The sequence below is a fragment of the Canis aureus genome, chromosome 37 (assembly GCF_053574225.1).
Source record: "Canis aureus isolate CA01 chromosome 37, VMU_Caureus_v.1.0, whole genome shotgun sequence".
NCBI classification, from domain to species: Eukaryota; Metazoa; Chordata; class Mammalia; order Carnivora; family Canidae; genus Canis; species Canis aureus.
Window position 1 is genome coordinate 13360338 of NC_135647.1, and position 16208 is coordinate 13376545.

Sequence of the window (16208 nt, forward strand, 5' to 3'; positions counted from 1 at the left end):
GTCTTCGTGTAGACCCTGGGGAGCATGGCATTTATTTTCTGGCATTTGTGAATCACCAAAGGAATGTCAATAACTTAAAAAAAAAAATCCACGGTAACTGACATTTTCTGGGTTCGCTACCTGTAAGCCATAAAGCAGAACACTGTTATTACCAACTGAAGCCGTACATATTAATCAAGGAAAATATAACATCCATTTTATGGTGGAGAATAGAAACAGCTTGCTCCTCAGGAAGGCTGGCCAGTTTCCTGTAACAGGAACATTGGTACTTCCAGATGAAGTCAAGAGACAAGGTCTTCCCGACAGACTGTTAAGCAGTTTGGCAGTATTTGTCAAAATTTAATGCACAGGGGCGCCAGGGTGGCTCAGTCGGTTGCACGTGGGACTCTAGGTTTCCACTCGGGTTGTGATCTTAGGGTCGTGATCTCAGGGTCGTAAGATCAAGCCCCAAGACAGGCTCTGAGCTCAATGTGGAGTCGGCTTGTCCCTCTCCACCCCACAGCCCTCCTCTCCCTCTCTCTCTCACTCAAAAATAAATTCCTTAAGAAAAAAAATTTTAAGATGTACATACCTTTCACCCTGCGATCTCAATTCTTAGAAATCTGTTGTGCACAAATACACAAGTGTGCAATTACAGATGGACAAGGATGTGCCATGCAGCAGTTTTGTAATAGAAATTTGAAGCAGCTATTGATATCCATCAATAGTCACATTGCTAAACAACTTTGGCACATTTATACCGTATAATACTACACAGCCATTACAAATAATAAAATATAGGGGCGCCTGGGTGGGTCAGTAGTTGAGCAACTGCCTTTGGCTCAGGTCGTGATCCCAGGGTCCTGGGATTGAGTCCCGCATCAAGGTCCCTGCAGGGAGCCTGCTTCTCCCTCTGCCTCTGGCTCTGGCTCTGTGTGTGTATGTGTGTGTGTCTCATGAATAAATAAACAAAATCTTTAGTGTATATATATATATATATATATATATATATGATACATAGAAAGATACTGGTTTCTTATTTTAAAAAGAGGGGCTGCAAAACAATGTATATGGGGTGATCCATTTCTGCACAAGAGATTTTCTAGATAGATAAATAGGTAGACACATAAACTTGGTCATATAGATAAAGATCTAGAAGAATACATACCTAATTATTAACAGTGGTTAGCCCTGAAACTGGGGTAAGAACTGAAGGAACTCTTACTTGTTACTACATACAGCTCAGAATTATTTGGTCTGTTTGGTTTTTATTCTTTTTTTTCTCAATGAACAGGTATTAGCAATTTTTCAATGAAGAATTAAAAAAAGAGCCCTACTAAATGCTTGTTGACGGAAACATTACTGCTTGGCTGGGAACAGAATACAGAACAGTGAAGGCCTACTAAGTTGGCCAGCCCTGCCCTCAGATGCCAAAAGCTTGAAAAAGCCCATATTGGGCCTCCAAAGTGTGAATTCCTTAGTGACCTGGTTATGCCTTATTCTATGAGTTATTCTTACAGACAGACATTCACTTTCCTCAAGGAGATTTAGTTTTATCTTAAGGTCTGCTCTATTCTAGCTTTTAGACAAAATGACAAAATTGTCAGGAAACCATCCTTCTAAAATTTGTCACCTTACCTGCCAGTGGATATATATCATTTGAACAGGTTATGTGGCAGCCATTAATCCAATGTAGTTAAGTCAGAAATGAAGGTACTCAAGCTGAAAAATGTTTCTGTGGATGCCTGACTAGCCTTTCTAATTCTCAGCCTTTCTGAAATCTGTTAAATGATAAACTTACTTTCCTAAAAAGATTTTCCAGAGCTGCATAATCCAATTCAGGGGCCACTAGAAGCCACATGAGGCTGTTGAGCACTTAAAATGGGGCAAGTCCAAGTTGACATATACAGTAGGCACAAAATACACACCAGATTTCACAGATTTGGAACAATAACCCCAAAATATCTCATTAAGAGTATTTATAGTATGTATTATAATGATTTTAATATGTTGGTTTAAATAAAATCTATTATTCAAATTATTACATTTCTTCTTTTCACTATAACATGGTTCCTAGAAGGTTAAAGATTAAGTATGTGGCATATTGGCTAGTTCTGTTTTAGAATGACTGTTTCTGCTAAAATAGCATCAAAAAGTCCAAAGTTGGGGCACCTGAGTGGCTCAGTGGTTGAGCGCCTGCCTTTGGCTCAGGTCGTGATCCCAGGGCCCTGGGTTTGAGTCCCACATCAGGCTCCCCGCAGGAAGCCTGCTTCTCCCTCTGCCTATGTCTCTGCCTCTCTCTCTGTGTCTCTCATAAATAAATAGATAAAATCTTAAAAAAAAAAAAGAGGCCAAAGTTAACTGTTCTTCTTAATTTTCAGTTAAAACAAAATATAATTACCTCACTAGTGCTTCCCAACCCATAGATATGACGTAATATAGCATTTTATGTTATATAATGTCAACTTATTAGAAAAAAAAATTATATACTGACATTAGCTCATTTGTTTATATTTTATAAAAACTTTACCGCAGACAGTAAAGCTAGATGACCCGGGCCTGAATCCTAGCTCTGCTGTTTATCAGCTACATGACATGAGCAAGCAGTTTGATACATCCAGTCTTCGGTTTCCATATCTGTAACATGGAGGTAATAATGGTACTTATCTCACTGAGTTGTTATAAGAATGCAATAAATAAGTGCATGAAAGACTTAAATTATAATGCCTGATCATATAAATGCTGAGTAAATTTTAGTTTTTTTCCTTATACTTTGCCTCTGCTGTTTTCTGATGCTATAGCTCTGATATACATAGTCTATTAACCTTCAATTCAGGTTAGTCTATATTTATAACAAATCTTTCATCTTCCTTTAAATAAGCTGATTGGAACTGTGGCTGAGCCATCAAAATTTAATTCTCCTCAACCCAGAACTGGTTATAAAATTACTATCAAAATCAAAGAGATATTTTAATCTATTTTAAGTTAGCAAAATAAGCAAGAAATTTCAATGACCAAATCAGCATTCCATGATCATTTAAATAAATATTAAAAATTCCAGGTTTAACAAAATATAACAAATATCCTCAAGTGGTTTATATTCTGTTTATGATCATCAAATTCCTGATGTGTAAAATAAATAAGATATCGCTCATGAAACATTTGTATAAAAATGTTCCTGTTCTAATAATTTGGCATCTGTCTTCCCAAGTCCTTCTTTCTCAGTTATAAGTCATAATAAGAGTAATATTCATTACACACTGGGTACAAGGTCATGTAGGTGTTTAGTAGGAGAATGACTAGACTCTTTAACCACACACTAAGAAATATCTTTAAATTATTTGAGAGCTTGAGCTCAAACATGTTTTATTACATTAAGCCATGGGTTTTGGAATAGGCAGAGAGAAAAAGCAAATTTCAATGTGTCCTCATTACAACCTCATTAAGCCACTACTCTTCAGCCCCTGCCTTCTGGGCCTGTTCTGACATTGTTTAATGAGGTGATATGAATGCATTCAAAACACGTAGAAAAAAATGCTTCTGCTGTCTATGCCTTAAAATTAGTCTTCTTCTTGAGTAGTTTTAAAATTTGATTGGCTCTAACCATTCAGAGAGTTTAAAAAAAAAAAAAAGAAAAGAAAAGAAAAGAAAAACAAACACCCTGTCAAGTCTATAGAAGCTGAAAAATCCAGAACTCACAAATTCCTTTCTTCCAATAGCCCTGCCAGGACACCAGACAAATCTGCTCTAAAAGGCAAATATTGACATATTTGCAATATCCCTGCAAGGAGGGAAAATGCACTCCTTTATACACTTCTCCTGAGCAGTATGAATATCCTTGCTCAAAGAAGGTGTATTGGTGCCTTGAATTAAAAAAACACCTGTGGCCATACAGGAGCCTTTAAGTCATATTTGTTTCAAAGGCTCCAGAAGATGCCCAATTTACATTGTCAATTCCTCCATCATAGTGAATCTCTTAGAGAAATAAAAGATGCAGCCAAATCGCAAGCATTTCACCTAACTTGAAATGAGGTCCCTGTACGTGTTGGTTGCCAAAGATTATAGACTACCCTAATGGCTTCAGAAAGTAAAGAAATAAAAAGACATCCAGCCTTCTTATCAGTGCCAAACATTTCCATAATTGCTTATAGAACTGAAGGAGACTAACTTCTCCCTGCAATTCATTCCACAGAGATAAGATGAATTTTGAAATTACATTGCTACTTAACCAGGTATTGTGAAAAATGTTGTCAATGTTGGTAGTGGCGATATATTTAACCACTGGGCTCACGGACGTAATACCAGCATGAGAAAGTTGTTGCTAATTAAAGAAACATCCTCTAAGAATTCCAAAGAACACAGCCAAAAGGAGATGGGATTGAGAAGCACTGTCTTAGACATCAATTATTATCCCCTTGCGTTTATTGTGCAAGTTCATTGAAAAATATATACAGATTATTTGCCAATGGGGAAAATGGCAGGTAAACAAAATTAGAGACACGAATACATCACAGTTCTTTGCCAAGAGCTCCCTATGGAGAGATCCAACATAATATCTCTGCCAGAAGTATAATTTGATATTGATCAAATCACATTAAAGTAAACTTTTGCTGTCCTTTTTGATCTGGTTTAAAGAAATTTTGTTTGAAATAAGTGAACTCCCAGCTTTGTTCAAAAATTCTGTATTCATGGAGATGGTGTAAAGATGTTGCTTCCTTTTCTTGAGTCCTGAAGTAGAGGCTCACATGTCTTTTCAGGAGTCTCTGGCATCAGACCTTCTCCACACTCAGCTTATCTTGTTTCGGTGCCAAAAAAAAAAAAAATGTGTCAGCATATCAATCAGATCCAATATTATCTGTTTTGAATTCATAGTTCATTTACTTATTGATCCCTGACACAGCTGCAAATTAGCTCTTAGCAAAATGGAAATGATTTGTTTCTAGTTTCCTCATCTATAAAATGAGGGTATTGAAGCCTGCCCTTGTCCCCAGTAATGGATTTCATAAGTTTGAATTAGATCATTTAGTAAAGCTCATTGATCAAAGGTTCTCTGTGACTCTAATGCCATAATACCATTGGAGCGAGAGCCTAGAAGAGGTATCAAAGGGAAACTATGCATCGTACACATCATTCTAATAGTAAAATTATTTTAAAGGCCCTCTTTGTGACTAGATCTTTTGAACATTATGAATGAGGAATTTGACCCCATCAAAGGCAAGCCAAGGGTGTTATGACCAGACAGACTCCTTGTGGCTGAGCTACGCAACATGTCAAAGAAAGGACGCATGGCGCCATTTCCACGGATGCCTCACCATCACTTTGAGAGCATACCTTGCTTTGCTAAATTGGCAGAGATAACCGAAAATAACCAGATGCAGGCTTGTTAACTGTAGCCAGATGTGGCAGAGAGATCTTGAACAAGCTCTTTAGCGGGGTAGGGTGGACTCTAGGCAAAGGGCAGGTTAGAGTTGCCAGATAAAATACAGATGAGCAATATTTGGGACATACGGATACTAAAATGTGTTCTTTGTGCATTTCTGAAATCCAAATTTAACTAGACACCCTGCGTTTTCATTGGCAAAGTCAGGCAACCTGAGGCAGAGCACAGGGAAGATTTCAACAGGGGCAGATGCAGCTCCTCTTCTAGGGGGCAGAACAACAGCTCTAGTCAACACGATCATAGTCATGGCTAATAATGGCAGTGCAGCTAAGTGCTTGGGCGAGGAAATGAGGATAGATGTTGGGAGGCTGGGGAGAGGAAGAGCACAGTTATTAGAACTGGGCACAAGATCAAGACCACACGAAGAGCAAAGCTGATGCTGACTCCCAAATCATTGGGCCACAGGTGTGGGTCTCAATGCTCCTGCCTCCAGACCATTCACAAAACCAAATCCTCCAACTGGGCATACTTCAGATTTCCCAGAGGTGTATCAAATTGCCCAACAAGGAGAGAGTCTGAAAAACCCACCCCAAAGCCTCACACAGGCACTGCCACCACAAATGAGCAATTAGCAATCAGCAGTTTTTGGAAGATGATTCTAGTTTAGGGAGAATGGATTTGCCATGACCAAGATGAAAGCAGGGAGGCCCACAATACACTAGAAGGGTAGACGAGGCGAGAGAGGCTTGTGAGTTGGAGTAGACAAGTGGTGGCAGCCGAAATGGAGAGAAGGAAAAAATCAAGAAGCATTCTGGAGGAAGAACAGAGAAGGGGGTCTCCTTTAAGGGGTCTCCTCTAGGGCATCAGGAAGAAGACAGTTCCAAGAACACATCCTAGGTATCTGGCCTGCCATGAAGGATTCCGTGTTGAGGGAGAAGTCCCCGGCAATTAGATGATCTCTTCTGGCAAAAAAAAAAAAAAAGCAGAAGCAGGTGGAAGTGGATACAGCTGAGATGTCATGCTGCACAACTAGCGTCAACTGTGCTGCCCATCCTGGGACAAAAGGAAGATAAGGAATGCAAAGAGAGAAGCAGAGACAAGAGTTCTGTGGCCCCCAAAAGGCCGATGAGGTTGTCTCACAAGTTCTCTTCTGTTCTTTGAACCCAACAAGTACATTCCCATCTGAGTCCCCAGCCCTGCTCTTCCCTAACTTGGAATGCTCTTCCCGGGGATCTACCTCCCTTGTGTCTTTCAGCTACTCATTCAATGTCACCCACTCAAAGAGAACTTTCCCAACCACCCAATCTAAAACAGCACCGACTTTCTCATTATCACATGGCCCTCTTTTATTGTTTTCCAAACGCCATCTTCTAAATTGTTACCGGTTAACGTTATGTACTGGCCACCACCCCACTCTCTAGAATGCAAGCTCCCACACCGCAGGACTTGCCTTCCACCTGATGGTGGGAACCCAGTAAACACCTGGTAAAGGGTTTCTCAGCAGATGGCTTCCTAGTTCCAAGTTCTGGTTGACAGGGAGCCGGCCATAGTTTGTTTCCTAGCCAGCTCCTTATAATAACCTTTTCTTTTCCTTCATCTTCTTCGACTGGCTTCTTTTCCTCACCAACAAAGGGGCTATACCAGGACACACGCAGAAATCTAAATCAGCAGAGGGGCTGGAGGAAGGCTGGGGAATGAGCCAGATATGTCAACCTCTAATAAGGAGAAAAGCCACAGATTTAAAAAAAATTAGAACAGATAGTCAAGAGAAAAAGAACCCACTAAGATATTAATGTACTACCTGTTGATGAACATCAGCCGATTCAAAGATTTTATTCTTTTGTGCTGCCTCCCTTCCATGTATAATCTCTGGGCTGGGCCAGAGACCTAGAGATAAAGCAGGGGGCAGCCTAGCCATCGGGAAGAGCAGTCTGAAGCGGGCAGAGAAGGGAGAGTGTGTCGGTGGCAGCACAGGTGGTAAGCACTCTGTGGCAATCCACAGATCATGCTTCAGGCCACCAAGGAGGCAATTTTCCCACTGGCTCTCAAAGCAACAAAGGAAGGGAGGTCATTCCAGGTAGAGGTAACAACAGATGCAAGGCTCTAAGGTGCTGAGCTAGCATATCAAGTTCGGAGACCTTGATTCGGTGTGGCCAGAATTCAGGGTGTTTATGGGCTCGTGGCAGGAAATGATATTGGGACAGTAGTAGCAAAGAGCAGATTGGATGGAATAGTGTAAGGAAAAGTCATTCTCTTTAGTAAAATTAAAACCCAGGATAGTAAAATCTATAAGCTCTGGAAAAATACTTTCCTGGTAAATAGGACCTCACAGAGCCTAACTCTGTCCCCTCCTGGATTTTCCTGCCCCCTGCAGTATTAACTCAATATTATTAACAGTCCTAGAGATCCCTTGTCCTTCCAGCCGAGAAGCTGAGACTTCATCCCCTAGGTGACCACAAACACACACACACCCTTCTTTAAATGCTCTCTTATGTCCTCTATGAGATTGCCTTCAAAGGACCTTACAGCTGACCAGGATTAATAATGAAGTGTATTGGAAGTTAAGAGGCCGGCTGGTCCCAGGCCAGGTTCCCATGGATGGATATCTAGTGTCGCCAAGACCAGCGCGATTGTTAGCCTCATCAATGACAGCTTGCCTGAGAGAGGCAGGGAGCCAGGAATCCTCCAAGGCGGCCTGTTGTGTAGGCTGCTGGAGACTGTGGAATCACAGGGGGCTTCAGTTAACTCATCTAACAGGAAAGACCTTCATGAGAACAGTTTGACTTTAATAAAAACAAAACCTGTGCGCTGGCAGGGTACTCGGTCCTTTCAGAAACTCACTTTACAGGAGAAAGCTTGGGTGAACTTTTTCATCTGCCGTTTGTACTGGCCATTTGCCACATTCTATCAACTCAATTTTTAAAATACTTAAGTTTCAAACCGCCCCCCCCCTCCTCACCTTCATTTCCATAACCCTAGTAAGGGCTTTACTATATTGTATGTGAAATGTCATGATAGCTTCTTAACGGGTCATGTGACCCCAGGCTCCCCAACCTTTACTCATTCTCCCGTTGTTGCTGGCTTGAGCTTCTTCAACACTCCGTAACTCCCCATTTCCCCATTGCCTATAGAATAACAGCCTTTCCAAGTCTTTTGCTCTCCATAAGCTGGCACTAACTTATTTTTCCCATGGTAATGCCTGCTACATTGCCTTCATTGCCACAGCTAAACTAAAATAGAGCTTCTTTTCTGGAATGGCAGGTTTATTCTGCCTGGATTGCCCTTTTCTCTGACTCTGCTCAGGTTCTAAGATTACCCACCTTTCAAAGTTCACTTGAAATGCCAGCCCCCATCTCCATGAAGCAATCTCCTACCTTTTTTTTTTTCTTTTTAAGATTTATTTATTTATTTATTTATTTGAGAGAGAGGGAGAGCACAGGAGTGAGGGGAGGGTCAGAGGGAGAGAATGAATCTTCAAGCAGACTCCCCTCCGAGCAGAGAGCCCAACATGGGAATCGATCCCAGGTCCCTGAGATCGTGACCTGAGCCAAAACCTGGAATTGGATGCTTAACTGACTGAGCCACCCAGGCACCCCAATCTCCCACCCTCTTGGTGGGATAGAATCTCTCCCACCTGGTACCTCCCATAGCACATGACCTAATATCTCTCTTGTAAAACTTACTACCTTACATTTTGTGCTAGAGTGGTATTTGCATATGTCAGGAATAAAAACTCCCAAGCCACATAAGCTGGGCGTCTTCTCTTTGTTTTTTTTTTTTTTTTTTTTTTAAATATTTTTATTTATTTATTTAGGATAGTCACAGAGAGAAAGAGAGAGAGAGGCAGAGACACAGGCAGAGGGAGAAGCAGGCTCCATGCACCGGGAGCTCGACGTGGGATTCGATCCCGGGTCTCCAGGATCGCGCCCTGGGCCAAAGGCAGGCGCCAAACCGCTGCGCCACCCAGGGATCCCTGGGCGTCTTCTCTTTGAATCTCATGCCATCCGTAGCATGGCATCTTTCCTCCGGACATGGTATCGTGCCCTCCACTGGGAGTTTGTTGAATTAATTAGTTAAGCATTTCATCCCAGGTAGAACTTGCATTTGGGTCATTGCCATGGCATTGTGCTTAGCCATCAAATGCCAGTGAAGAGTTTGTTTTGTCATTCTGCTCTGTACGTACGGGAGGTGGTGCTTGATTGTTCTGGGTTTTGGGTGAAGGCAACCTGAAGAGGTGCCAGTTTGTAAAATGTGGCCTGGAAATTAACTCATCCTGTTGCTCTGACAGCGCTCTCACTGGCACCAAAGCACAGCTTTGGAGTTGCAATCTGAGCTTCCTTTCCTGTGTCCCTAATTACTCACATGGGCTTCTTTTGTTGGAGGTTTTTTTCCTTTCTTGGACTTTTGCCCTGTTTAACAGCCCTGAACACCCTAGCGCTAGAAACACATTTGTTCCATCAGCTTTTACTCCGAAAGGACTTTATAGGATCAATTTGTTTAAGCAAACTTTTAATTTGGTTTTGTTTTCTCTTCAGGGACTTTATTTGTAAAACTGGGATGTGTGCGCACAGAATCAGATGATTAAAGAGATTGAAATGCCAGGGAGCAGAAAGATAGCTCAGCCTCAGGGGACACGGGTACAAAATAATGGCATATACCCCAGATGGTTGTCTTGACTGTTTTCACATTTGTGGCAGCAGACCGTTAAATTATTCAAATACCTGTGTCTTCATCCATTTGGGCTGCTATAACAAAAAGACCTTATACTGGGTGGTTCCAACAATAAACATCCCTTCCTCACAGTTCTAGAGGCTAGGAAGTCCAAGGTGGAGGGGTTGGCAAATGCATCTTGGTGAGGGCTCACTTGCTAGTGCACAGACAGTGGTCTTTTTGCTACAGCCTCAGATGGCAGACGGGGAAGGGATCTCTTCTTGGTCTCTTTCATAAGAGCATCAATCCCATTCATGAAGGTTCCACTGTCATGACCTCAGCACCTCCCAAAGACCCCGCCTCCTAATACCATCATCCTGGGGATGAGGCTCCAATATATGAATGTTAGGGGGACACATTCAGACCATAGCACCTTGTATCTGGTAGGATGCTTTCCATGGCAAGGAAGGAAATAACCAAGTAAAAGTAGTTCAGATAACAGGTGTTTATTTCCTAAAACAAGACATCTAGAGGAAGACAATTCCACAAGAAGAGAAGCCTCATAACACCAACAAAGGATGAGCTCTTGTCATCTCTCTGCTCTCCTCTCCTAGGAAGCTGGCAGCGGCAGCTCTTATAGTCACAGAATGGTCATCGTGGCTGCAAACTTCACATCTCCACTCAAGTGCCTCCAAACAGGAAGAAGTGGGATGGCTCAGAAGGACTTTCTCTTGCTCCCTTTGATCAAGGAAGAACACCTTTGCCAGAATTCCTCAGCAGCTTGAGTCTTAGTGGACTGATCGGGGTCACAGGTTCATGCCCGGGCCAATCACAGCTGGAGAGAAATTCTAAAGCCATGCTTGGTGTAGGCCAATGACATCATGCCCTGGAGGCGGGCACATGGCCAGATGAGACCAGCGAGCAGGTTGTTGGGCCGGCAACCTACTGCACCTGTCAAGGGCTGCGTCGTACTCTCCGACTGGTTCAATACGCATAAGGTGCTTTATAGGCAGGAAATCAGTACTGATAGGAGTGAATGAAGGACTTTCCACAGAGATCAACCCAAACACAATCAAATAATGGTAATAACTGTTATTGCTATTATTTCCATCATCATCATCATCATCATCATGAAAAGGATGATGAAGAAGAGCTGAATCTATAAAAGCTAGACAGTCAAAAAATAAAATAAAATAAAAGCAAGACAGTCTGCCTGATTTATTGTTTTATGGTCCTGAATATTTTCACATACTGTTACTGAAAGTGTTTATCTTATGTTTACTTCCATTAAGCTGAAAGGCTCTCGCTATTCATTCTTTTCGCGTGGATCGAGTAGTGGCTTATGTATAGTGGCTGGGCCTAGAGGCTTATCCTGCCTTCTGGGGAAATTCCTACCAATCTGTCCATAACCCAGAGCTGTCACTCAAACTGAGTCACCAACCTTTGTCACTTCCTGCTAGCCAGAGGACAGCTGTCATTCACCTTTTATCACTGCTTCACAAGGACACTTCTCTTGCATTCCTCCTTTGTATTGTTGTTCTTTCTCACCCCAAATTCACTCTATCTACTTTTTCAGGGGTTGTTCTTCCCCTCGCGTCTGGCATTCACACGTTTGCTGACAATGTCCTTGTGAATGTCATTGCCATCTACACTTGCCCACAGACATATGAATTCCCCTGAGGGGAACCTGCAAGATTACCAATCCAGTGCGAGACTACAAATATCAGAGTGCTCTTTGAAGCAGGGCTCTACTTGGAGCCATTCAAGAGACAGCAGTGGGAATGAACAGAGCAATTGAGCAATTTCCAAAGGATGACTGAAGTGCCAGGCTCAAGGAAAACTCTGAAGACCGTGGGCCAAACTGGCTGCCAACATCGTAAAGAGACAGGAGGAGCGCAGAAGCTGTCGGAAGTCTGTTCCAGAAGGCTGACTTAGGTAAACAAGGGGATGATGCCTGCGAGATGGCTCTGAGGAGGAGCAATGATGGGCAATTTGATCATCCGCTACTACCAAAGGCTTTCTTTGATACTCAATGACTTTAAGTCATTTTAATAGAATGGCAGTTTCCTTCTGGTTTCTCCTTATTCCCCACTGCCTGCCACCGTCCACCCACTGCCTCTCTAGATGTAACAGCGAAGCAGAAATGGAATATGGAGTACCTAATCGTTTCTCATATGAGAATCATTCTAACTTCAGGCAAAAGCTTTCTGCAAATTTAGTCCCCTTGAAATCTTCTTGTAATACATAATGAAAAATGAAACAGGCCCTATTTCGTGGGCACGGTTGCATATTATTTCACTTTACTTCTCACAAATTCCCAAATCCCCAACCAATTTCATTGCCTGCGCCTTCATTTTCTTCTCTGTAACATTCTTCCACCAGCTCTGCGTTCTGACCTACCTCTCCTTCCAGATTCAAAAATAATAAAGGTTAGAAAAAACTGTCTTCCCATGTACGGCGATGGCTTGGATTGTGTCCTTGCTAACCCTGCTGCACCTGGTTGATATGATGCAATGGAGAGTCCCAGATAGGGAGCAGTAGACAGAGCTTCTGTGCCAGTTCCCTGTAAGCGTGCCCTTTTTTCCTCTATATAAAATGAGGAAAAGATTAGCTAGGTGATCACACACACAGATTTCTCTCTCAGAAGCAGAATTCCTATGACTCAGAGTAGGTTTGGGACCCTCCTAGTTCTACCCAAGAGATTCTAATGCAGCCTCTCACAAGCTAGGCGACCTTGGCCAAGATCCTTCATCCCCTGTATGTCTACAGTTAAATCCCCCTAACTGTAAAATAGAAAAGATTAAAATACCTACTTCATGAGATTGTGGTGAAGATGACAAGAATTAACATATGCAAAGTGCTTAGAAGAGTACCTGGCAAATAAATTCTACAAAACTAACTGTAGCAGATTATGGATTCCTTTTTTTTTTTTTTTTAACGATTTTGTATTTATTCATTTGAGAGAGAGAGAGAGAGCATGAGCCAGGCATAAGCAAGGGAGAGGGGCAGATGGAGAGGGAGAAACAGGTTCCCCACTGAGCAGGGAGCCTAACTCCGAAGCTCTATCCCAGAACCCTGTGATCATGACCTGAGCCAAAGGCAGATGCTTAACCCACTGAGCCACCCAGGTGCCCTTGGATTCTTTTCTTTAACAGCTTTGTTGAGATATAATTCACCCATTTCAAACATATAATTCCATATATTTACAGAGTTGTGCAACCTTCACTAGAATCAGTTTTAGAACATTTTATAACCTCCAAAAGAAACCCATATTCTTTAACTATCAGCCTCCCAACCTCCCTCATTCCACCTCCAGCCCTAGGCAACCCCTAATCTACTTTCTGTGTCTATAGATTTGTCTGTTATAGACATCTCATATAAATGGAATCATAAAATAAGTGGTTTATTCGTGACTAGCTTCTCTCACTTGGTGTAGTGTTTTCAAGAGGTACCTATGTTGTGACACGTATCAGTACTTCACTCCTTATTATTGCTGAATATCACTCCATGGTATGAGTATATCTGTTCATCAGTTGATGGACATTTGGGTTGTTTCCACATTAGAGCTATTATGAACAATGCTGCTATAAACATCCATATACAAGTTGTTGTGTGAACAAACATTGGCATTTCCCTTGAGGATAAATCTAGGAGTAGGACTGCTAGGATCTATGGTGACTCTATGTTTAATTATTCAAGGAACCACCAAACTGTTTTCCAAAGCAGCTGCATATTTTTCATTCCCAGGTAGTAGGGAATTTCTACATATCCTCACCAATATTTGTGGTTTTCTGACTTTTTGATTCCAGCCATCCTTATGGGTATAAAGTAGTATCTCATTGTGGGTTTGATTTATATCTTCTTAATATCTAATGATGTTAAACATCTTTGCATGTGCTTAGCACCTATTTGTAAGCTATGGATTCTTATAAAATACCTTGTGTCGATGCCTCAGGAGACCTTATACCACCAGAGATACCTTGAGAGCAGATATAGATCCTAGGTTCCCATGAGAGTTTGAAAAGATCCTCTTCATACAACTTGGCCCTTGCAAGATGAGGGTACTGGCCATGTTCTTAATGTTATACCAATCAAGGAAAACTAGAAAAATATGATAGTACCTCTTAAGTTCACCAGGCTCCTGTTTAGCTTCTATTTTTCCACCCAGGCCTCTTTTATTTCTATGAAAAATTCTTATTTCAGTGTCTTCCAAAGGCTCCAATTACCATAATTATAAATTCTGCTCCCTTGACATCTTTTTCCTGTGTGTGAGCCCAACCATTAAAAAGTATGGAACATTTATATCTTTCATAATACACACGGAAGTAATCTATACATATTGACTAAGAAGGTCAAAGTCTTACCACTTCTCAAGAAGGAGCCTCCTTACACAAGCCAAAGAAAGCAGTTTAAACTGAATTTATAAATGTGAACAACTTAATTTCCTCACTGGTCAAATGAGATTCATAATCTCTAATTTATGGAGTACTTGTGAGTATTAAATGAGATGTATATAAAGCATTTGTGCTAGACACATAATAAATACAAAATAAAAGGAAAAGTATATGTATACCCGTCAATCAGTTTATGCCTATTTTAAATTATTCTGTCGAAAATCACCTGCAGGTTGACTCTCCAGCCTCGTGGGGTTGCTGGTATACATTGGGGGGGGGCGGGGGGGCACCCCAAAATACAATTTGCTGGGAGGTCGGGAAATAAGAAGGAGACAGAGACTGCAGACCCATAGAGACCAAAGGGACAAGACTGAATTTCCAGAAGAACTTCCATTTTACAACACTTGAGTTGAATGAGTTGAGTTGAATGAGACCACAGAAGACACTGAGCGATCCAGGAAGCCCCAGGCTACTTGCCCTCCCTGCCCGGCCTTGACTGTTCCTTCAATGTTGCTAGAGTTCTTTCAAGCCTCAGAAGAAGAATCTAAAGAGAGCAAAGTTCTCCAGCTCTGAAGAGAAGAGCCGTATCTCAGACAACTAAACGAAGCATCCTCCGAGGATGTGGTATGCTGTCTTCCACTTTCCTCCCTTTTACATGGTTTTACAACACAGGCTGACCCGGACTGGCTGGGCCAGGTGGGTTAGCAGAGTGATCACTTGCTGCCATCTATGGGTAGGACATGAAAAGTGACCAAAGGGAAAATGAAAATTTCTCCTATCCATTAGTGCACGTTCAAATGTAACTCTATGGAGAGTACCAAAGAATGTCGTTTGCTTTTACACTGATTTTCCTAAATGTGGAAATATGAGAAAAAAAAGATTTAGGATTTCTAGCAACCCTGCAACAAATACCTTCAAATCTGCCTGAGACGAGTGATTCACAGATAATGCTATTGACTTGAAAAACTAATCATTTCTGATTTGTCTGGCCCACCATAGCCTTTAAGTAGGAACAAGTTAAAAAATAGAGATCAAGTTAGGTTAGGGTATTTTTTAATAACCAAAATTGTCTTTGTTCTAACTAAAAATAAGCCCATCAAAACCTATTATAACAGAGGTCTATTTGTCATGGTTACCATGGAATTAGAATCTTTGCAATTATTTTAAAATAGTACTTTCTCTCCACAGCTAGAAACTTCTGCATACGGAGACAGGAGAACCAGTTTTAATGAGAAAAACTCAATTGTGTCCTGAAATATTTATACCAGCTTTGCAATTAGGTATAAAACATTTACCAGTTCTGCCTCCAAACACATCCTTGAAAAAGATGGAAACTGTTATCTCTGATTCACCAAAAAACAGAAGAAAAAAAAAACTTGTTTTGACTTATCTGGTCTGCTAATTTTAGACAAATTAAAAAATCCGAGGTAAGTGAATAGAACAGGAAAATAGGAAATGGCAACTTTTTTTGGAGAGATTGAGGCAGACAAACTGTGCACACAATTCTTAAAGCATTCATTATATTCCTGGTTGATAGTCTTCTCTCCTAACTAGATGTGAGGTCTTTGAAAGCAGCAGTGGTATTATATATTGTATATTGTCCTTGTATATTCTGAAGCTATTCCTAGTGCCTGAAGTTTTAACAATAAATATTTGTGAGTATTTAGTCAACAAAAATGTATTTTCTAGATACTTATTCCAGGTATCATCATAGGTAAAGGGAAAGAAAGATGGATGGATTTTAGTGTGTGTTAAAAACTGAGTGTTAACTTCAGCAATGCAGGCATAATATAAGGCAGGAGAAA

General features: G+C 41.3%; 1 long non-coding RNA gene across 4 annotated transcripts in view; it reads left to right on the forward strand.

The window, feature by feature from the left end:
- Window positions 1–16208, forward strand: part of LOC144306854 (uncharacterized) — a 29978-nt gene that overhangs the window by 1511 nt on the left and 12259 nt on the right. The window contains exons 3-4 of one of the 4 annotated variants that reach the window (XR_013373916.1): window positions 2515–2629; window positions 10624–11204. This is a non-coding gene — a long non-coding RNA (uncharacterized LOC144306854). Of the gene's footprint in view, window positions 1–2514; window positions 2630–10623; window positions 11205–14883; window positions 15028–15591; window positions 15831–16208 lie in introns of those variants that run through there. The other 3 variants (XR_013373915.1, XR_013373914.1, XR_013373917.1) reach the window with 3 other exon arrangements.